The sequence below is a fragment of the Antechinus flavipes genome, chromosome 2 (assembly GCF_016432865.1).
Source record: "Antechinus flavipes isolate AdamAnt ecotype Samford, QLD, Australia chromosome 2, AdamAnt_v2, whole genome shotgun sequence".
NCBI classification, from domain to species: domain Eukaryota; kingdom Metazoa; phylum Chordata; class Mammalia; order Dasyuromorphia; family Dasyuridae; genus Antechinus; species Antechinus flavipes.
In genome coordinates this window covers 610,041,868-610,065,319 of record NC_067399.1, presented here as the reverse complement: position 1 = coordinate 610,065,319, position 23,452 = coordinate 610,041,868, and the positions used below count along the sequence as shown (strand labels likewise).

The following is a 23,452-nucleotide window of genomic DNA, read 5'->3' as shown; positions in this document are numbered from 1 at the left end:
AGTATCTTTGCTTAAAAAAATAAAAACACTCCATACTGAATCACAAAAAATCAGACACAACTAAATGCCCAATACCTCTACTGATTGTCCACACAACTGTATGTCCTTCCTATTAAACTGGATAATAAGCATCCTTCAACCATTTTTGTGGATAGCTAACCAAAACTTTTGAAGGATTATGGACCTAATTTCAGAGATTCTGCAATGTTCAGGCTTGATTCAATCAGGACACTGAGACAAAGGGGAAATCTGGAGCTTCATCTGTAAGAAATCCTCTTCCACTTAGGTTCTGTACTGGATATCAATGATGACAGCAATAAAAGATTCTCAGGTGGATGTACATCCCTGTTTCATAACCTGATTGTTATCAGTAATAACAGGACCATAGTACAAAGTTCTATCTCTGCCATTCTCAAGACATCTTATGTAATTATAAAGCAGGTGCAAGAGATGCTCTGAAGAAAAACCTCTAAGACAGAGATGTGCTGAACAGACCAAACACTTTCAACAGAAAACAATACAACAGCGAAACCTTGTCTGTCTCGTACCTTTCAGCCACATGGATGGCACTGTGTCTTCTGCAGAATGTCACTTACAAAAGTTTCACTTCACTTGCACATGCCTTCACTTTTGATACTTGTGTAGATGATTCTCATCAAGATTTTGTATAGATTAGAAAACAAAAATAATGAGAAGTTGTACTGTAATGCACAGAGCAGTGGAATTGGAATTAAAAAGACCCAAGTTCAAATCCCAGATTCAAGTATTTCTTAACTATGTAAAGCTAGGCAAGTCACTTATCTTCTATCTCAGTTTCTTCATCTGTAAAATGGAGATATAAAACAGAACCTATTTCCCAGAGGATTAACTGAGATAATGTGTAAAGTGTTTTATAAACTTGAAAGTCCTATATAAATGCTAGCTATTGGTTTTTTTAAAGAAAAATTACAAGCTGTCAAAATATTTGTGGAAAAAAAAGGCATCATGGTACACAGCAGACAAATATTGTCTGGAATTAAGAAGATTTGAGTTCAAGCCTTCCCTTGAACAATATTGACTGTGTAACACTGGAAGATGGCCAATCTTGAGTCCCAGGTTTCAGCAGATAAAATGCTGTAAGATCTGAGTTCATATTTTGTTGAGACAGTAAATATCAGTGTGACTTGGGGCAATGTCATTCAATTTCTCTTCATTTCCTGTGTAAAAGAGGATGACAGCATCTACTTCAAAAAAGTATATCAACTTATGTCAGGAGAATGTTTCGCAAACCTCAAAGTCTTATATTAGTGCTGGATATTACTGTCATTATCTAAAACTCTAAGTTGCAGAGCAAGTAATATGCATTGGTGGAGAGAAATTCTTCACTAGGAGTTTACTAATTTGGTTTTACATAATTGCATATGTATAATATATATCAAAGTGCTTGTCTTTTCAAGGAAGGAAGAACTGTGGAAAAGGAAGAAGAGAATATGGAACTCAAAATTTTTTTTTTAATAATGTTAAACATTTTTGTTTGCATGTAATTGAGGAAAAAAATTGGGAGTTCTCTATTGTGTTTAATTCATAAGCCAGACCAAACAAATACACAGGAGACCAAAATGGCTTTTAACTCTTAGATATAAAGCATTTTCATGTGTTAATATGTCATTAGATTTATATACAAAACTTTAAATGATAAATCAAGTGATTCTAGTTTTATTCAGGAGTAAAATTATAGCCTAACATTGTTTAAGCAGGGATTCTATAAATATAGATCCTAGGTGCAAAACTACCTTGTTCACATGGACCTGGGCAAGAATATGTACCTTAGGGAATTCCTATGTAATGTGTAATTTGAGTTACATATTAATATGAAGATTAGTGCATAAGCTTGACTTGTTTTATATATACAAGTTATGTATACAAATTTTGTATATGTATTGTATACATTTGTATTATATATATGTATTTGCATATGTATATGTATACATAAATTATGTATAATTTATATACACAAATTTTGACTTTCCACCCAAATTGTAATCTCTTCAAATATTTCTATTACTTTTCCCCTCGTGTAGTCTAGTACAGCATCCATTACCTTGCCATCCCCTCATCGGATAGTATGTCTCCTGGTAACAAAAAAAAACAAGTAAAACTAAATATCAAATAACTACATCTAATACCAAAAACAACATTTGGCACTTGTAGCATCCCACCTTTCTAGTAAGAGGACCCAAGTGACTTCCAATCTTGATTTCCCAGGGCTGAGACTAGCTGTTATCAGTGATTAATATAAATTCAACTGTCTTTTTAGGAGGCATAATCTCATTTGTAAAGCATCACAGAGCAGGATGATAAAAAAGTTGTATTGTCTCACAAAACAACAAAAATCCATTGAAGGAAAAAATAAGTCATCTGAAAAAAGGTTGGCATCATGACACAACTAAACAAAAAACAGAAAAATTCAACATTTTTCAGTGTCCTCACCTGCTCTTAAGGGGTTCACAATCTAATAGGGAAGATGAAACACGAACAGTTATGTCTAAACAAGTTTTATATAGGATAAATTGGAGATAGTTAATAGAATTCTAGGAAGGCACTAAATAGTGAGGTACTACCGAATCATACAGGGCTTCTCAAAAATGCTCAGTCTAACAGCCAACACAGAAAAAAGCAAATGGATAAAAACCATTCATTGTCCAGAGTATGACAGGCAGCCCTCTGTTAGGTTTCTTACTAATATATATCTTGGACAATCACTAAGCTCTATTAGCATTTAAAGATACAAAATTTTAAATAAAGTGAAATAATGTTTCCTCTGGGAAGAGGATGTAGTTGTAGCAACTGCAAAACAGCTCTTAGCTTTACCATTGCTACTGTTTGGTTGTGTCGAACTCTTCATGACCCGATGGGCCATACTGTTCATGGATTGTTTTCTCGGCAAAGAGACTGGAGTGGTTTGCCATTTCCTTCTCCAAGAAATTAAGACAAACAGAGGTTAAGTTTATCACCTACATTGGTATTGCTTGTAGGCTAATTTGAACTCAGGTCTTCCCAATTCTAGACCCAGGCCTCTAGCCCAGCTGAAGTACTCTTAAATAGCTATATATTTAAATTTCATTTCAGTAGTACTAGTCATCTCTCTTTCCTAAATGTTAAAGCAAAATATTTTTTTTAAGTGTGTGAAATGCAAATCTCTACAATTTAGAGACCATAGCAGAGGATTTTTAATTTTTTAAGAAAATGACAAAAGTCATTTAAGTTCAGACTAATCCTTTATAATCTAAATTTTCCCAAAGGGCAACATACTTTCCTAATATTTGGACCTAAGGTAAAATTCTGTGAGATGTCTAGTCTTGTTATGTTTTGGAATAAACCCCAATACATCTTTTTCTAATTCTTTGGCACTTCAAATGAACTTAGAATTGTCTGAGGGAAAAATGCTTGCTCGAGGAGCTGTGTGAACAAGCTTGTTGTCCTCTTACTGTATCTAGACAAGCATTCAAATACTACAACTTTGGCAAATCCAATTAATACTTTAAGAAGCCAAGGACTTAGAAACTTCTAAAGAAACTTCCTGTGAAATAGTCACAGGGACAAGTTTAAGCAAGCAATGTGTATATAAAATATAGTAACAAATATAATACAAACAAAAGAAGATTTGTTTAATGACAGTGGAAATAATCATTATAATGAAGTACCTTCTTCCTCATCATAAAAGAATAAACTGGACTAGTGGCAAAAGAAGTACATTCTGATGACAAGATTAGAGAGACATTAAAAGGAAACATCCTAATAGATGCCCAGGCTCCACGGAAGTTCTTGTGGACAAATAATTCCTTTAAAACTGCCTTAGGTTATCAATGTAGTCTTTCTTGACAAAAATTAAAGTAGTGAAATTTGGGTGGGTGTATGATTGTAAGTACTTTCAGTCTTTTTGTGGTGAAAAACTACTGTTTTTACTTATTATAACTGTCTCAAGTTACATGTCATGACCAAAGATGAGAGGTTGACATATAATTGGGGAATATTGGGAAAGGGCTAGCTGCTCTTGAGGTTCTATAATATTTGAAGTAGCAGCAAACCTTGGGGAAGCTAGCAATTTGGCTCCCCATGATTTCTCATCATTTAAAGAGGCTCACATTTTAAAGAGGCAAGAGATACAGGGGTAATTACAAACCCATTATAAACCAGACTGACTTTTGTGATCAATAGTTTAAGTACATTTATACATTCATTATTAATATTTAGCTTTCAGGGGAAAGTTCATTTCCAGAAAGGACAGGTAGTAGATTTCAAAGAAAATTCTATATTATGTATCAATTAATAAATGAAGAAACTAAATTTTACTGTTTACTTGCTCCAAATGTTTGCTGTCCCATTTTTAATTCAAAATTTTATGACCCTTAATCAAATTTTCTTAGTGTTCATGGTAAAACTGACATGTTATTTATAAAAGAATGGTCACATAAGAGTTTTTTGAATGGATTAATAATATTAACTTAACATAACACAGTAGTATTGATTTTTGTGGTTAGGCCAACCTTTCAATCCTTACTCCAACATTTACTAATTTTGACCCTGAGCTCAAACCCTCACTCTCAGTTTTCTTATTCATGAATAGGAATAATCCCCATTCCATCTACTTCACAAGGTTATTGTGAAACAATGGAACTTTAAGCTTTTAAGTATAAATTTTAAAATACTATGCAAATATGAATTCAGAGCATCATTATATAGATTTAATAGCAATTTATCTTTGTATACTAGTAATTATATTACATATGATATAATAAAAGAAAATTTTAAACTCTATAAAGTATTGAAAATGCCAGTTATCATTTAAATGTATTTAATTACCAATTACTTTCAATGATCAGTATTAACTAATTTAGTGTCTTCTGTTTTCATTTTTAAATTGAAAGTGAAACTGACATCCATAGTAGAAAAGAATAGCAAATTTCATCAGTTTTCAGAGAAAATTATTCTTTAATTAAGCACCCTATATAATCAAAAACATTATTACCATGATAAAATTCTCAATGAGTTTGGCTTCATACTGAAAAAACACAGGATTCTTACTTAGAGGGCTTTCATTCATCCCTTAGAGAAACAATTAGTCTTGAAAGATTAGAATTTTTCTCAAAGTTCTACTAAGTATTTCACTAAGACCTTCAAGATGGCTCTTGGTTTCTCAAAGGCATGTCAGCAGAGGACTCTGGAACTCTTTGGACAAGATCTACAACGGGGCAAATACTTTGTGTACAGAGTCGATACAACAGAGCTTGTGTCTCAAGAATTTTACCATCAGAGTCATGAGGTGGTAAATTTTTTTGGACTAGTAATTTACGAAAACTGTTTCCTAAGGTAAAAAGTAGCTACAGTATATACTACAGTAGGCCAAGAAGTACTCATGCAGAAAAAAATAAAATCTACTTGAAGCAATGAAGTTTTAAAATTTTAAATTCCAAATATAATTTATGAGTCAACCATTTTTTTTTAAATTTAAGCATATGGTCTTATTATTAATACTAAGGAAAAGTTAAAACATCTGTGACAGAGAAAGGGAAAGTTGACTTAATCATCAAAAATGATTATGATTGTAAAAACATTAATGCAGTGAATTAGTACAACAAATGGAGAAGTGAAATTCTATAGTTAATTTCTGTTGTTTCAGTATCTTCTTTAAAAATAAATAAAATTAAAATGTTATTCAGTTAAGGAGGATGATAAATATGGATCTAGTCACTGCAAATGTTTCTATTTTATCATGTCAATGGGGATAGAAAGAAGCATATGAGAAGCAACAACAAAAATTTGGAATCACGTAAATAAAGTGACTAAAATGTCCACATCCTTTTGAGTCAGAAGACTTATACCACAAGATTATTTAATCATTTATAAGAAAGTTTTCATATACACCAACATTTAATGGCAGCATTTTTTGTGCATGTTAACAGAATTGAAAACAAAGAAGCACTGATAAACAAATTGTGGTACATAAATGTAATAATATGTTACTGTGGTGTAAGAAATAATAAATATGATAAATATAGAGAAATATGGAAAGATTTACATGATCTGATCCAGAATATAGTAAAAAGAGTCAAGAAAACACATAACACAATAACTGAACAATATAAAAGAATTATAAAACAATCAAATGTAAATGCTGTAAAATTACAAAGAACAAGAACAGCTTTGAGAAGACATATTACTTTTCAGAGGCAAAAGGTTTATTGGCATATATTTTTCAGACTCACTTTTGATAATTTTTTTTTCTTTAAAAATATTACTATATGAGCTATTTTTATAAAAGGACAAAGGAGAGATACTGGGAGAAATTTTGGTGATATAAAATGTAAAAAGAAATCATTAATTTTTTAACAAAGATCACGTAAAGTACTAATGCTAAAGAAATGCTAATAATAATAATAATGTTAAATGCCCACTTATGTCAGGAATTGTGCTAGGCACCAGAAAAACAAATATAAAATTTTAAAATTGCTAGAAAGAGCTGACCTTCTATCAGAGGAGATTATATACACACGTATAAAATATATATATAGAATAAATACAAAACAAGTAAAAGGAAATTAAATACAAGGTAGCTAGGTTGTAAGAATATTGGCAGGTGGGAAATCACAAAAGAATTAGTGTAGGTTTATTCATCTTTTTTAAGCTCTGAATGCTGTGTGGAGCAATGAAAAGAAGTCAGAGGATTTTTAAAATCCCACCAGTTCTTTACTTAAAACTTAAAATCAAAAACAAAAACATAAACTTGGACTAGTCATTTAGTATCTCTAAGTCCCAGGGTCCTTCATCTGTACAATCAAAGAGTTAAACTAGACTAAATCTCCACTTGTCATTAGATATTCTATTTGGTTTTGACTCCATTATTATCTTCATCATGACTGATGCTAGATTTTTAGACTATTTTTGTATATTGTCTTTCTCCTCTCAATTGTAAGCTCCTTGAGAGCAGGGCCCAGTTTTCTTTCCTTATTTATATCCCCAATGTTTAGTGCAATCTCAGGCATCTAGTAGGCACTTAACATATTTATCATATACAACCTCTAAGTCCCCTCCCCCCATTCTAAATCTACAAACTAATATAGGTCTGCTTTTTGTGGTTTTGATGGCACCGTTTATTTTTTCTATAGTTTTTTAAGATTATGTAAAGTAATCTAAGAACACATCCTTCTATTAGTTTATAGTATTGAAATATAATAACACTTGTAGAATATCCAGCTTCATTTACGAAGTTTTCTACTATTTTATATTTCTTTTCAGTTATCCTTATGTGTAACTTAGGTTAAATGCATTGGTCTATAATGATCATAAATATAAGTACTTCCTTTCTTAAATGTTGGTATTATGGTATTTCCTTTACTCTGTGGACATCTTGTTTGATTTAAAAGAATCTTGATTTAATCTTTGAAACAATTCATCTTTTCTTCTCTTCAGTTAGCTAACATCAGATGATATCCCCTTTAATCCCTGTGCTTTCCCTATTTTTATGTTATTCTTTATGCTAATTCCACTTTTATTGTGCCTTTATCTACTTCATTACAATTTCCTTTTCTCCAATCTCTTCTAATTCATTCTTCTTACTTACTATCCCTTCCTAATGGGCAAAATATATCTTCTCACATCTCCCCTTACTCTTGTTCTTTCCCTTTTTATATTTAGTCTGATAAATCATTTTGGCCTTCTATCATCAAACAGCTAATATATGAGAATCATAGAAAGAAATGTTAATTATAAATAGTAATCATCTTTCTGGCAAGTGCAGCCTTTTTAACAAAACTCTACATAATTTACTTTTCACATTTCACAGGAGGTATTCTTTCAAAAGAACATAATTTCAACTTGGTAGCTGCATCAAATATGATAACCATGAAAAGAAGATTATCACATCTTCATAGAATTCTGTTGCATCAACAGGTAAAACTACATGGGAGAATGTAATTTCCATATAAATGGCTTTGCCCTCCTATTTAAATAATTGGGCACAGGATAAACTAGATGTTTTGAAAAAAATCTTGAAAATGTGAACTTTTTTGGCAGTGCTCTACTCTCAACATCTGTTGATGTTGATTCTACAATAGATGTTGTAGAATATTTTGAGGTAAAAGATTTCTTAGACTAAATTCTATTTGGTACAAGATTCAAAGGATTTATAAATTTCAAAGAGTATTAATTTGGATTTAATTAACTATCATTTAGTTATCATAATTGTCTATCTAAAGATCACAAACTTTAAAAGCTAAGATATCTGAGATATATTATGTGAAGTATTTTATATGAAGAGAAGATAAATCTGCCAAAGACCTAGTATGACTTCATATAGACAACTAGAATTTGAACTCTTCTTTGGATGACATTTTGACTTGTTACTCAGATTGCTTCATTTCTTTTAAGTAATTCTCTTTCTTATGCATCTTGAAACTTGACATGAATACATTCCTACTTTTTATATTTTCTTTATTTTTATTTATATTTATCACTTATTTTTATTTTACTTGTATTTATCACATTTTTTGTTATGGATCAATTCTAAGTAGTAGTTGTCTTAATAAATTAACTTAAAATAGCTTCAACAAAACATTCAATAAATGTTACTAATTTCTATCTTTAATGCTTGGATTTTAACATATACAGAATTTTTCCATATGCAGTCAAATTTATTCCTTGACATAAAACTTTCAGTTCCAATTACACTGACCAAGACCTAGTAGACTAAATATGATAGTGGTAGCTGTCTATACACTAGAAAGGATCCTGGACTTGGGAATGAGAAAGCCTGAAGCCTGATCATGTCTTACAGTGTGGCCCTAAGTTACTCCACTCCCTGGATTTTAATTTTTTTGTATGTAAAATGAGTTTGGACTACATAGTAGTCAGGATCCCTGCCAGATGTATCCCATGCTTTACAAAAGGTGTCAAATTGAAATACTTCAATGTGGCACACTTGGCCCCTCAATATTTCCACAATTCTTTTCCTTGTCCTTCATTCTACAGCAAACTTAATAGCTGATATATAGGTCTTTATGTCCTAGAAGTAACTCATATCACCAAAACCTTGATGCAATTCAAAATATTTTGAAGATATTTTTTCTTTAAGCCATTTACCTATTCCTAAAAGTCCTTTTCCTAAAAGTAATTGCTTCGCACAGACCAGTACTAAATTACTTTGTAGTTTTCAGGAAATATAATTTAGTAATCATTAGAGGTTACCTATAGGGAAAAAAATACAAACCATCAGCCTCAAGTCTCTCTCTGACTCCAATTCACTCTCCACAGAGCTGCCAAAGTAATTGTCTTATAATATAGGCTTCAGTATGACATTCTCCACTCCTATTCCACTCAATAAACTCCAGTATTTCATATCTTCCTATTACTTTCAAGAACAATTAATTATAAGTTCTTTTTTTTTTTTTTTGTATTTTTAAAGTCCTTCATACCTTAATCCCTTTCTATGGGTCTTTATACTTTAATCCACTTCATGATTCAACAACATGGGACTTCTTGCTGTTTCTCACCCATGACACTACATCTTCTTTCATCACTTTTTCACTGGCTGTCTACTTTGTCTTGAATTCTATTTGGACTTCTCCTCACCATTTTTTGGAATATTTAGCTTCCTCCAATAGTCAGCTCAAAGAGTACTTTCACCAAGAAGTCATTCCATCCTCCTTACTCTCCAGCTGCTAGAACCTTCTTGCAACTTGCAACTATTCTGCATGTAACTTGTGTGCAACTATTTCGTCACATGTTTCCCATTAGGATGTAATCTCCTTGAAGGCAGAGATTTTTAGCTTTTTTGGTATTCTTCAAATTCACAATGCATCACACAGAGAAAATGCCTAATAGATGTTCAATGATCATTGAGTCTATTGAAATGCACTGAAACAATAACTGCAAAAGAAGACTTCAAAAACTGTCATGTTTTGAAAATCCTACGATTTCAAACATGTCCATACTATTGTTATCAAGTTCTATATAATAAAAACTACCAATGACAGATTTTGAGCAGAGATCAAAACAGCTTTTAACATGACTGAGTTTTTTTAATATATGCTGAATAATGTAGCCCATAGAATTTAGCAAACCAAAATAGTTATGAATATGCCACAAATAGAGAAATTACTTCCAATTCCCACTCATAAGCTAAGGAATGTTGTGGAAGGGAGTAAGGTAGAAGCAGTAAATTTTTAATGAATGGATGCACTTCCTTTGACTGATCAATGCCAAACTCTAGAAGTAAGCTTTGCAATATTGGTTGTACATAAATACATACATGTATGTGTGTATGTCATGTTTTAGCATCCAATTCAAATTTGGGTTTCTTTTGTTTGTTTTTATCCAATAAGACCTATGGTGTTGAAGCCATCATTTGTATGGATATTCTAATACTACATATACTTGTTTATGATTCATTTTAAAAAGCCTCTAAACTTGGCAAAAGTGCATCAGTTTTTTTAACTTAACTGCCTTAACCAATTTCAAATTTTCATTTTTATGATAATTTCAGGGATGTCATGTTTAATATTTATCAGCTAACTAATGTTCATCAGCAACCAAAAAATTCAAAGATCATAGTGATATTAAAATTTCTTCTCTAATTAAAAGATTGATTATTTAGCCATTAAGTGTGCTTCCTCTATCTTCTCCTGCCCTAACAAGATGAATCATGTCCTATTTTGATATAGTTTGTTATAAGCAAAAAGCCTCTGATGTTAGACACAAACTTAACAATCTTGGCTATTTGGTTTCTTATCTTTGAATAGACAAGAGAAAACATGTTGAATGGCTGAGGAGAGATACAACAAGAAGTAACACTGGAGAATCTGACAATGAGGAAAGAAAGAAAAACTGTAGGACAAGAACTAAATAAGTATAAAAATAAGTATAAAAATTGTTATAGGGGCAAATACTCCTAGAAACATTAGTAGCCCTTGAAGATATTTCTATGTTACAGTTCAGTATAACTCAAGTTCATAATGAATAAATGAAAAGCATTTATCAGCCACTTAGTAAGTGTCAAACACTAAGCTAAGGACTGGGGTTAAAAAAAAAGAGAAAAACTGAGTCAGTCTCTGTTCTCAAGAAATTCAAGAAAAAATACAATTCAAGAAAACACTAATTGGGAGAGTACTAAAGAAAACTCAGTTGGTAAGTCCTGAGGAGTAAAAATGGACTGAGGCAAACAGCAAAGCCCAGTCATGGTTAGTTGACAGAAGCACATCAGATGATAGTACCATGGGAAAGGAAGGCATCTTTGAAGCAGGGTGGATAGTAAAGCCTAGATAACATTAGGAGGCAGTGAAGAGCTCTACAAAGCTTGGTGGATCTGCTGTGTTATGGAGAGAACAGAGTTGTTCATTTCCAGCACATCAAAAACAAGCAAGGAGTTAATCAGCAAAGAGAAGTGTATCTATTATCCCCAGTGGTGACAAATCTTCCTACTTCATCTCGCTGTCCCCATTAGATTCATGAACTCAGTACCATAGAATCTTGCATTTAAATGGACAGTGGAGATCATCCAGTCTGATCTCTCAATGGATTCTTCCTAATAGTTAACTCCCCAGAGACAACGCCTGTTATTGAACAGCTCCAGCTACTAAATATAGCTGCAATGTTGTTATGTTACTTGATGCCTGTCACTGGCACCAGCACTGGCTCGCTGAATATTTATCTTCTATTGCTCTGAAATCTTACCTTGTAATTATTTGTAACCCATTTGACTAATTTTGCCTTCTCCAAGAAGAATGAAGAATATTCTATTTCTCATAGACAATTTCTTAAGTCCTTGAAGATAGCTATCATGTTTCCCTTAAATCTTCCTTTCTAATCAATTCTTACTACTATTCTTACATGATACTGAACCCTTTACTATCTTCATCACTCCAAATTTTGCCCAGTTTATCAATGTTTCTTATAAAACATGGCTCTTGGAACTGTTACAATCTCACTAATATAGAATCTGGGCAACAAACGTCTAATGATATAGCCCCATCACACTGTTCCTCCATATAAGCTTTGTAGCCAATTAAAATTTCCAGATCTTTTAAAAATATAAATGGCTGTCATCTATCCCATATTTTCTATCTGTGCAACCGAGTTCTTGAGTCTTAATGGAAAATATTATATTTAATTATATTTTATCTTATTTCTTTCAATTCACCATTACAACAATTAAGATAATTCTGAATATTAAATCTGTAATATATCATCTATCCCACCCAGTTTTGTATTCTTTTTAAATTTGATGTGTAAATTTATGACTTTATATAAGTAATACTCCAATGTTCTAGGAGTTCTATAATCCTATCTTATTCATGTCAGGTGTTCCCTCCAATGATGTACTTAGTGACCCATTTATTTCTATGTATCTTATGTAATTCTTACAGATGTTCTCCCAAATATGGAGTCCTCTCAAAAGGATAGAGGCTTATGTCCTTCCCAGTAACTCTGTGTGGAGATCAATGGAACACAAAAATTAAGTCTATATATATTATTAATCGTTCTACTTTGTCAATCACCAAATATCAGCCCTTTCTCTCTCATCTGAAGTCACAATTGAAAAAAAAAAGTAAGCTTCTGTTACAAATTATGTGTAATATCAAACGGTGTTGCTTCAATAGGACAATCCAAATTACACATAAAATATCTGCTCAACAGATCTAAAAAGTTACCTTAATATTTCAAGGAGTATAATAGATATGACATTTTATTGTTTTAAGTATTTACTATACAATGAATCTTTTGTTGTAAGAAATATTTTTAGGGTGGTGGAGGAAATAGATGTCCTATAACTGATATCTATTCTATACAATGTGTATCTTTTCTAGAAGGGATTTTTTTTGTCCCATTTGGAGAAAACCTTTATGTGAGTTTCACATAAGCATAATTTTAGAGATTTTTCTCAGAGTTCTATTCCACAGTGAAAGCATAACCAGCCAGAGGTGTGAGAAAAGCCTCAACCTCTCTCTTTGGGTCAGGTTTCCTCATAATTGAACCTGGTCTGTGTGAAACTACAACAAGAATTTTTTTGTGAAAGAGAACACTTCCAAGACCAAAGGTAACATGGCGACATGAAATAGTATTTAAAAAATCTACAGAAACAAAATAAAAATCACAGTATAACACTACTTCACTTTTTAAATATACTATATGAGTATGTATACACACACATATGCACACAGGCACAAAGGTTTCATTCTACTCTCCGAATCTTTCACTTGTCTTTGAGTTTTCTCTATTAGTCCTCTGGAATAACTTTCAGTCATTATACTAATCAGAATTGCTAAGTTTTCAGTTATTTATCTTATTTTTTTATGTCATTGTATATAATTTCTTTATTTCTATTCATTTCACTCTTAATTCATAAAAAATTCCTCAGGTGTCTCTGAAATCACTGTCTATATCATTTCTTATAATACAGTAGTATTTCATCATATATTTTATTATTTGTTCCAATTTGATTAAGTGTATGACTTCACATAATACTACAGTTCTCCAAAGGGTCTATTGAGTCTATCTTATTCATATCAAGTAACATGCTTCTTCACAGTGGTGGATTATAAATTATATAGCTGTCATTCTGATTGTGGCTCTTTTGTACTTAGATTTTTTTGTTAATTTCTGGATGCTTGCAGTATTTTTTTCATAATATTCCTGGGAGTTTTCATTTTGGGGTTTTTTTCTTTAAGTAAATTGGGCTCTTTCTAGTTCTATTTTATCCTCTGATTCTAAAAGTTCTGGGCAATTTTCTTTTAAGATTTCTTAAATATAATGTGGGGTTTTTTTTCCTCAAGGCTTTCAGGTAATTCAATGATTCAATAATTTTATCTGTTTCCTGAAATTTCTTGCATTTTCTTCTTGATTTTGTTTTAGTATTTCTTGTGCCAAGTTGTTAATTCTTACTTTGTGATGAACCTATATATTTTTAATTGCACATTTCTCTGAAGATATCCTTTATATCACTTTTCCTTCATAAATCCTTTTTTTATTGAAGGATAGTAGCCTACTAAGACCCACCATGAACTTCCCCTATTATACTTGGGTGATTCTCAATTATAATGTTGCAGTTAACATTCCAGGAAAAATATTTCTTTGGAAAAACTGTTTTTTTTTTCATAGAATAGTTTGGGATCATTAAAAAAAAAAAAATCTGTGATTTTCCAAAGACAATCCAAACTACTCTCTTACTTTCATACAATTTTGCACACCACTTGTTTCTTTGTAGTCTATCCAAAACACAAATATTGACAAAAACTCCACATATCTAACCTGCACAGTGGAGCAACAAGTTAGTATAGTGGATAGAGCATCAGTTGTGCAGTCAGGATGGCCTGAGTTCAAATCCAATTTCAGATACTTACTAGCTTTATGATGATAGTCAAAACACTTAAGAATTGCCTCCAAAAAGAAGAAAAATAATGAAACATCCTTTATAATCTTTTAAAATTGAAAATGTTCATCATGAGATTAAGATTTTAAGATTAAGTCTTCCAAAGTTACACATTTTTACAATGATGTTGTTATAAAAATTCTCCTGGTTCTCTCACTTTACCCTGTATAGATTCTTATATATCTTTCTACCTTTCTCTCAACCTGCCCCTTTCATCATTTCTTAAAGCATAAGATTATTTTATCATATTCACATATTCTCCAATTAACAGGCACAACTTTAGTTTCCAGGATTAAGAGATTTTATAAATATACATACACATTTTCATATATGTATATGTATATGTGTATATATCCTTTTTCTCTTTGGGGAATACAATGTCAATGAGAAGAGCCCATGGAGTTCATAATTGAAAATAATAAATAATACTAGTTACCAATACATATACATGCAAAAAAATGCAAGAAACACCTTGCTGCAGAGTTGCAAGGCTGTTAATGTCCTTGTACTGTTCCTATTGACTTTGGTACTTCACTCTCTGCTGGATGCTACTTGGCTATAATCATTGATACCACCAATTTCTGGTTCCAGACAGATTATAATAATCCAATCAGATTATTATACTTTATCTCTGTTACTTGTTAAGACTCAAAGGTAGATTCAGTTGTCTCTTTTAATTTTAAATCCATAGTCCTTTCTATTGCCTATATCAGCAAGTGGATGGAGAATAGAGAATAGAATAGTGAATTAACTCAATGCTTCTATTCCAAGATATCTCCTGGGTAATGATAAAGGAATAGGAAAAGGTAAGAGAAACAAGATATAATTCTCTATACATTCTCACTGTAATCTCTACGAGATGAAAACAAAAAGTTATATTCTTCCTCTATAATTGACCCTCTCCTCAACTGCTATAGCTAACTCTCCTTTTAGTTAATTGGTTTTCCTTTCCATATAGGCCCAAGGACCAGGGCAGATATTCTTAGTCAATGACCAGACAATTCCCATGCAGTATCAATTGTCATCATCCAATGAGCAAGGTCCTATAATCTTTTCAAGTTGATTAAAGAACTTCTTAACATCCACAAAGTTGTAAAGAAATCCAGTTCATCGCCCTTTCTTGGGTTAACTGTCAGGTTAAGAAACACATTCACATCATTTTCCTTTAGAGGACTTTATATTTTCAACCAATTTTACCTTTGTCTGTCATATCTGTCAGTTTGCCAAAGAGATTGTGTCTGCTGACATTTTCTAAACTCTTTTGATCTCTTCATTATGACTACTGTTTACATTAGCAAATGAAGTTATAATTAACAATGATTTTTATTTTTCCATCCACTTCTATAGGTGTATGTGGTATGTGTGTGTATGTGTATTAACAGGAAAAGCTATTTAAATAGATCAAGTTATATTTAACTGTATAACTTATCTTGTTCTCATTTTTATTATTCATGCTTTGCATTAATTTTAATCTTTGCTCTACAAAGTCACTGGCCTGATTCTATATAGATCCCACATCAACAATGAATTGTTTCTTACCTGTTAAATTATCTTTTTTTAAATAATGTGGTATCTGCAATGTCCAGTGCCTCCCAATTATTTTCTCAAAGGATTTATCTATATATCTATATATATATATATATATATATATGTATATATATATACATCCATATATATATATACACACATGTGTGATGAGTTATTAAAATACATGACCCAAAATATCATCAAGAATAAGACACTCTAGAATGCTGCTAAAAATCTCTTCAGATGGACATCCACTCATTAATGAAATAGTATTTAAGAATGTTATAGGTGGAAAAACCTTGGATATAATGTAATTTAAGCCTCTTACTTCACAGATGAATATCTAGGCAAGGCTATTTATTTAGCCTGTCACAACTCTGCTTAATAGTATCAGCACTGTCTTCTAACAGTAGGTATGCCTCAAGGTTTGCTCCTGGGCCTGCTTCCCTTCTCCCTCTATATTACTTCACCTCGTGATCTCATCAATTTCCATGAATTTAATTACCTTCTCTATGCTGATAATTCTCAAATCTATCCATTATGCCCCGAACTCTCTTCTAACCTCCAACTACCTTTCAAATACCATGAACCAGATAGTCAATAAACACCTTACATTTGCTATGTTTAAAACATTATCATTATCATTATTTTCCTCCCCACCTCCTAACTTCCCTTTTACTGTAGAGGACAATACCATCCTCTCAGAATCACCCGATCTCAACCTAGCAATCATCCTGGACTCCTCACTCTCTCTCATGCCCTACATCCAACTTTTGCCAAAGCCTGTCAATTTCGCCTTTGCAACATTTGTCAAATAAACCCCTTTCCTCCTCGACTCTAGTACAGGCCCTCATTACATCTCACCTGAGCTATACCAACAGCCTGCTGGTTGGTCAGCCTGCCTCAAGTTTCTCTTTGCTCCAATCCATACTCCATCTAGACATTACTAAAGTAATTTTCTTCAAGCACAGGTCTATGTTACCTCTCCCACTCAATAAGTTCTAGTGTCTCCCTATTGCTTCCAGCATCAAATATAAAATGCTTTGTTTAGCATTCAGAGTCTTTCAGAACCTAGAACCCTCCTACCTTTCCAGTCATCTTACTCACCCAACATTGAACTCTCTGATCCGGTGACATTGGCCTATTCCACAAAGCTATTCCACATAGAAGACACTCCATAGCTCAGTTCCACCTATTTTTCACTAGCTGGCTATCTTCCATGCCTAGAATGCTCCCTCTCAATGACTGACTACTGACCTCCCCAGCTTCCTTCAAGTCCCAACTAGAATCCCATCTTTTACAAGAAGCCTTTCCTAATTCCTATAATTTTAGTGTTTTTCTTCAATTAACCATTTCCTCCTTATTCTGTAAATAAATTGTTTTATGTATACTGTTTGCATAAGACAGGGACTGTCTTTTGTCTCTTTTTTGTATCTTTAGTGCTTAGCAAAATACTTAGCACATAGGAGGTAATTAATAAATACTGATTGATTGTTTTCTGCCCCCAAGAAACTACTAGATATCAACACAGGAGACATTTGAGGATTATGTATTTATGGATAGTCAGGATAATGGCTGATTAGAGCAAAGGTTAATATTAATAGCAATTTAAAAGAAAAAAAAGCATCATATGTAATTGTAACAGTTCCAGCATGACTTATTTGAATAAATTATAGATTCTGACACATATGAAAATAATAAAAGTATGAACATTGATTCTGAATATTACGCTTTCTTAAAGAAATTTAAATTATTTCAAACATTGGTAATAATAAGACCAAAGGCACTAATGCATTCCTGATTGAGTTGGGAACTGATCCAACCATTCTGGAGAGCAATTGGGAACTATGCCCAAAAGGTTATCAAATTGTGCATACCCTTAGATCCAGCGGTGTCTCTATTGGGCCTGTATCCCAAAGAGATCATAAAAGAGGGGAAATGACCCATATATGCAAAAGTGTAACAGCTCTTTCTGAAGTGGTAAGGAACTAGAAACTGAATGGCTACTCATCATTTGGGGAATGGCTTAAGTTATGGTATATGAATGTAATGAAATATTATTGCTCTATAACAATTAGCAGGATGATTTCAGAAAATCCTGAAAAGATTCATATGAACTGATGCTAAGTGAAATGAGCAGAACCAGAAAAACACTGTACACAGTAAAAGCAATATTGTACAATGATAAACCGTGAATGGCTTAGTCTCAGCAATATAATGATCCAATTCCAAAAGATTATCCACCTCCACAGAAAGAACTGATGGATGTCTGAATGCAGATTGAAGTATACTATTTTTCACTTTTTTTGGGGGGGGGAGGAATTGATATTTTTTTCTTTGGGTCTGTCTTCTTTTATAACATGAATAATACGGTAATATGTTTTACATCATTGAACATATATAACCCAAAATAAGTTACTTATTACCTCAGGAAGGGTACTGGGAGAAAAAAATCTGGAACACAAATTAAAAAAAAAAAATAAATGTTATAAAAAAGGGAAAAGGACCTACATGTACAAAAAGGTTTGAAGCAGCCCTTTTTGAAGTAGCAAGGAACTGGAAACTGAGTAGATGCTCATCAGTTAGAGAATGGCTGTATAAATTGTAATATATTAATGTTATGGAATATTACTGATATATGAGAAATGATTAGACTATTTCAGAGGGACCTGGAGAGATTTACATGAACTGATGCTAAGTGAAGTGAGTAGAACTAAGAGAATATTGTACACAGCAACAAGATGATGATCAATTCTGATGGATGTGGCTCTTTTCAACAGCAAGGTGATTCAAGCCAGTTCTAATAGATCTGGGATGGAGAGATCTATCTGTGCCCAGAGAAAAGATTGTAGGGATTGAGGGTGGATCACAACATAGTATTTTCACTTTTTTGTTATTATTTGATTGCTTTTCTTGGTAATTTTTTTCTTTTTGATCTGATTTTTCTTGTGCAGTATGATAATTGTGGAAATATGTATAGAAGAAGAAATTGTCTGATTTATACACACATACACACACACACACACACACACACACACACACACACACACACACTGGATTGCTTGCCATCTGGAAGAGGGAGAGGAAAGAAGGGAGAAAAAAATTTGGACACAGGGTTTTGCAGGGGTGAATGTAGAGAACTATCTATGTATGTATTTTGAAAATGAAAAGCTTAAAAAAAAACAAAAAAAGTATCAAAAAATGTTAATAATTATCTTTACATGTAAATGGGGAAAAATTTAATAATACTGAAAAAGTTCAGCAAGACCAAGAGAGTTTAGAAATTACTCAGGATATCTTTTATCTCCTTGACTAAGTAAAAAGATGTGAAGGCAAGGGCAGTATACTTATAAGCTGATATTCAAAATAATATAAAGGTATATACGATAGGATGTTACAAATTATATTGTTTCACAAAATACAAAAACAAAGCAAGGAAGAGTAAAATGAATTTTCATAAAGCTTGCTATGAGACAACTAAAATAGGTGAGTTATTCAAAAAATATTTTTATCTGAAATTCTTAGTTTTCCTACCTGACAGCTCCTCATTCTCCATTAGAGGATCACCACCATGTCCCATTCCTTATTTATGGAAGTATCCCAGAGTTTTGTCCTAGACTCATTCTCACCCTCACTATATAATCTTATTAATAATTAGATGTCGATGACTCCAAATCTACATATATCCAACTTGAATCTTTCTCCAGAATTCTAGCCATTCACCAAAAGCCTATTACATGAATTCCATCTAGCTTTGTAGGCACTGCAAAACTCAACTTGTTCCCAAACTGAATTACATTTTCCTCTAAATTCAATCCCCTTCTCTTAACTATTCTATCTCTACTGAGATCACCACCATCCTTTCAATTACTATGACTCACAATGTCAGATTCACTCTAAACCCTTTACTCTCCTCCTTTCCATATCTAATCAATTGCCAACAGATTCCTCTTCCACAATACCTCTTTTAGCTGTCCCCTTTTCTTCATTTACATGGCCAGCACCCCAGGTTAGGCCCCCATTATCTCTTGCTTGGACAACTGCAACAGCCTCCTAATTAGTATTCATGCCTCCACTTTCTCCCCTCTACAATTAGTCTTTCACACAGCTGCCAAATTGCAATTCCTAAAGCACAGTTCCGACTATGTCACTCTCCTTGTGAAGCTTCAGAGGTCCCCTACTGCTTCCAGGATAAAATACATTCTTCTCACTTTTAAAGCTCTTCATAGCCTTGCTCCAGCCTCTTTTTTCTGGATAATTTTATATGTAAGTCCACTTCATGTATTCTGCATTCCACTCAAATTGGTCTACTTGCTGCTATTCATATATAACATTTCATATCCTTCCTTTTCTACATTTGTAAGGACTCTCCTCTAAGCCTGGAATATTCTTTCTTCTCACCTTTGCCTCTTGAACATCCCTTCAAGGTCCTGCTTAAGAGTAAAAGGGCAATTAGTGCTCCTATCATAAATTACCTTGTATTTATATTGTATTTACTTATCCATGAAATATTGTTTCCTTCAAATAGAATGCAAACTTTTTGAAGGCAGGGACTTTCCTTTATGTCTGTTTTCTCAGTCACTGAACTGAATTGTATGTAGATTCATAAAACACATTTGTGTTTTTCAAATAACATGGCTTTCATTTAGGTGATAATACAATAAACCCACAGTCTCCATCTGAGACCTATATAAAAGAATAACACATATAGAAAATATACCTAGGAAAGCCTTGGTTGATCTCAGTCTGAGAGGCTAACCATGTGAAAGTATAAATAAGAAGAACAGAATTCTAATCAAATAAGTGTCTTGAATTTTTATTCAAAGGGAAGAAGAGCTCTTAAAAAAAAAAGTAATTTGATGAAAAATAACAAACTATAAAATACATATTATGTTCAAAATATCATACATTTAAACTTTCTTAATGGAAGTATATTTAAGTCCACTTTCATCATTATTTGCTAATCTACATTGTCTAGTTAGGATAGTGAGGCATAAAATGTTGAGATAACTGGCTTCCATTAACAAGCATGTGATTGGCAGGATGATAAAGTCTTTTCACTCACAGGTCAGCTTTTTTTTTAAAAAAGGGCAGTCCTGCTGATCCATCTTTTAGCTACAGTCTCTCATTGAGTCCCAATTCTCTTGCCTTTAAGCTTTGATATAGTTCTAACTTTTCTCTTGTATCAGCCCCTACTTGTCATCAACTTCTCTATTCAGAACAGCAAATATCAGAAGTTTGACCTCGGGGCAAAGTCCGGGTGGGCAGGTAAAACTTGACCACTGGACTTACTTCCTTATCTTTCATACCCCACAATTCATGAGGCAGTATCAAATTCAAACTAAAAAACAGAAGCATGACCTCCCTCCCATAAGAACCATGAGAAGAACCTCTTTTGCTCTAAGTATACTTGAAAAGAACTGTCAGCTTATCTATTAACATAGAAATGTATTACAGATTAGAAAATGAGGAGGGAGAAGAAAGAAAGCAAAAATCCAATTAAAAGGTAAATGCAGGTGTTAAGAAACCTCTTTAGTGCTGATGGTTTACAACTTCACCTTAAGGCATTAAAAGAATAAATTATGCAATATATGTATAAAGATAAGGAACCTATACTATATCATGAAAAAAATCACAATTTTTCTTATTTATAAAATAACTGGCATAATAAATATAGCAAGGAATATTAATATAAGTGAAAGTGTATAGTTGGCAAGACTATTTAAATCTTCAATGTTTCCATTTTTTACTAGTTTAAACATTTAATATCTCTCCATTTAGTTTTTCATAAATTTTTATAATAAAACAGATAAAGATAAAAGTACTTTTTCTTTTGGTAACATTAGATCTAGGATTCTCTATTTTTTTTTTTAAGTTAGACCACAGTAGTCAGGTTGCCAAAAACAAAGTTACCTGTTCTTATTTTCTATTAGAAATATTGAGGGACTACAATTAAATTTCATTATTAACTATTAGGGGAAATGATCTTAAGATCTTGTCAAAACTAGAGAAATTAAAATGCACTCATTCAATAATATTAAATTCTATTGCATAGTTCTCAACATATCTGATCATATTTCACATTTTGATAGCTATTTCTATGCAAACTATACATTGTACAAATTGTTTTATTTGTGACCTTTTCATTTGCCATGAATATATTTAATATTTTGTGAATTAATCATTTTATTGGACAGCTAAAATCAGGAATGTTGATAGTCATAAACACTATTCACTGAAGTTTTATTAAATTATTAGAAATGTGACAAAGAAATCATTTGGTCCCAAGGGGCTAAATATACATACTTGAACAGATAACGAAGCCAAAATGACATGAAGTTGACAATGATAACATGATAATTTAGGTGTGAGCTATCATAATAATAGAAAGTACAATTTGTTTTAGGAAGGAAATTTTAGTATTTAATATTTAGTGAGATAAACACTAAAAAATTCAAATTTAAAATACAGGTATTAGAACTGTAAGCAATGTTTATTGAAGGTTTATAAACTATATCCATGATCACAGACTCCTTGTGAAAATTCTATACTATGTTTTTTATATAGCACAGAGTGTAACTGAAACAATAAAAACACAACTAAGGAATGTTTCACAGACAATTTCAACTTTCCAATATGCAGTTATTTGTGTACATTGGGAACCATTCTAACTACTTTGTGCATCTCAAGTGGATTATAATGTAGTTTTATTCCTTGAAACAAGGGAATATACTTTTAAAGAGCAAGGAAGAGATGTGGTTTCAATCTAGTTAGCAAAGCTGAGAGAGAAAAATGTATTCCATAAGTGGTAATCTTTTTCTAAAAATTTGGTTTTATGATTTTTTTTTTCAGTTAAGAAGCAATTATTTTCTCTCCATCCAATTTCCTCTTTCTCTCACCCTAACCCACTGAACAAAAAGAAAGGTAAGAAAATCTTGTTAACAAATATGAAATCAAGGAAAGCAAATTCTCCCTGGCCATGTCTAAAAAATTGTATGTCTCATTCTACAGCTTAAATTCATCTTTGGTCTGTTAAGATTTGTGTAGCATATTTCAGAGTACCAGAGATGAAAACTGTGGTTTATCATTACATCAATCAGGATTCTCAAGTCTTTGTGTTTTTTTCTTGATAATGTTATTTTATCAATTGTTTTCCTGGTTCTGTTCACTTGTTGCATCAATTCAAACAAGATTTCTCCATCATTTTCTTTTGGTGCAATAACGTTTCATTATTCATATGCCATAATTTGTTTAGCCATTCTCCAAAAGGAAGGTACTCTTCTTAGTTTCCAGTGTTTTGCTACTACAAAAAGAGCTCTATAAATATTTTTATATATCCTCTTTCTTTGAATTCTTAAAGGTTTAAGCTTAGCAGTGGGATTACTAGGTCAAAGGGTATACACAGTTTAGTGACTTGAAAGCATAACTCCAAATTGTTCTCCAGAATAGTTGAACCAATTCATAGTTCCACTAATGATGTAAAATTATGCCTATTTTCCCACATCCCCTCCAATAATTGTCATT

General features: G+C 32.2%; 1 protein-coding gene across 5 annotated transcripts in view; it reads right to left on the bottom strand.

Moving 5' to 3' along the window:
* The window catches only part of EXOC6 (exocyst complex component 6), a 200,616-nt gene that overhangs the window by 37,202 nt on the left and 139,962 nt on the right, over positions 1 to 23,452 (bottom strand). Inside the window, exon 22 of one of the 5 annotated variants that reach the window (XR_007951154.1) lies at positions 549 to 2,111. The exons of the other annotated variants lie outside the window; for them this stretch is intronic. The gene's annotated coding sequence lies outside the window, so the exon portion shown is untranslated. The remainder of the gene's footprint in view (positions 1 to 548; positions 2,112 to 23,452) is intronic. 5 annotated transcript variants of the gene reach the window in all.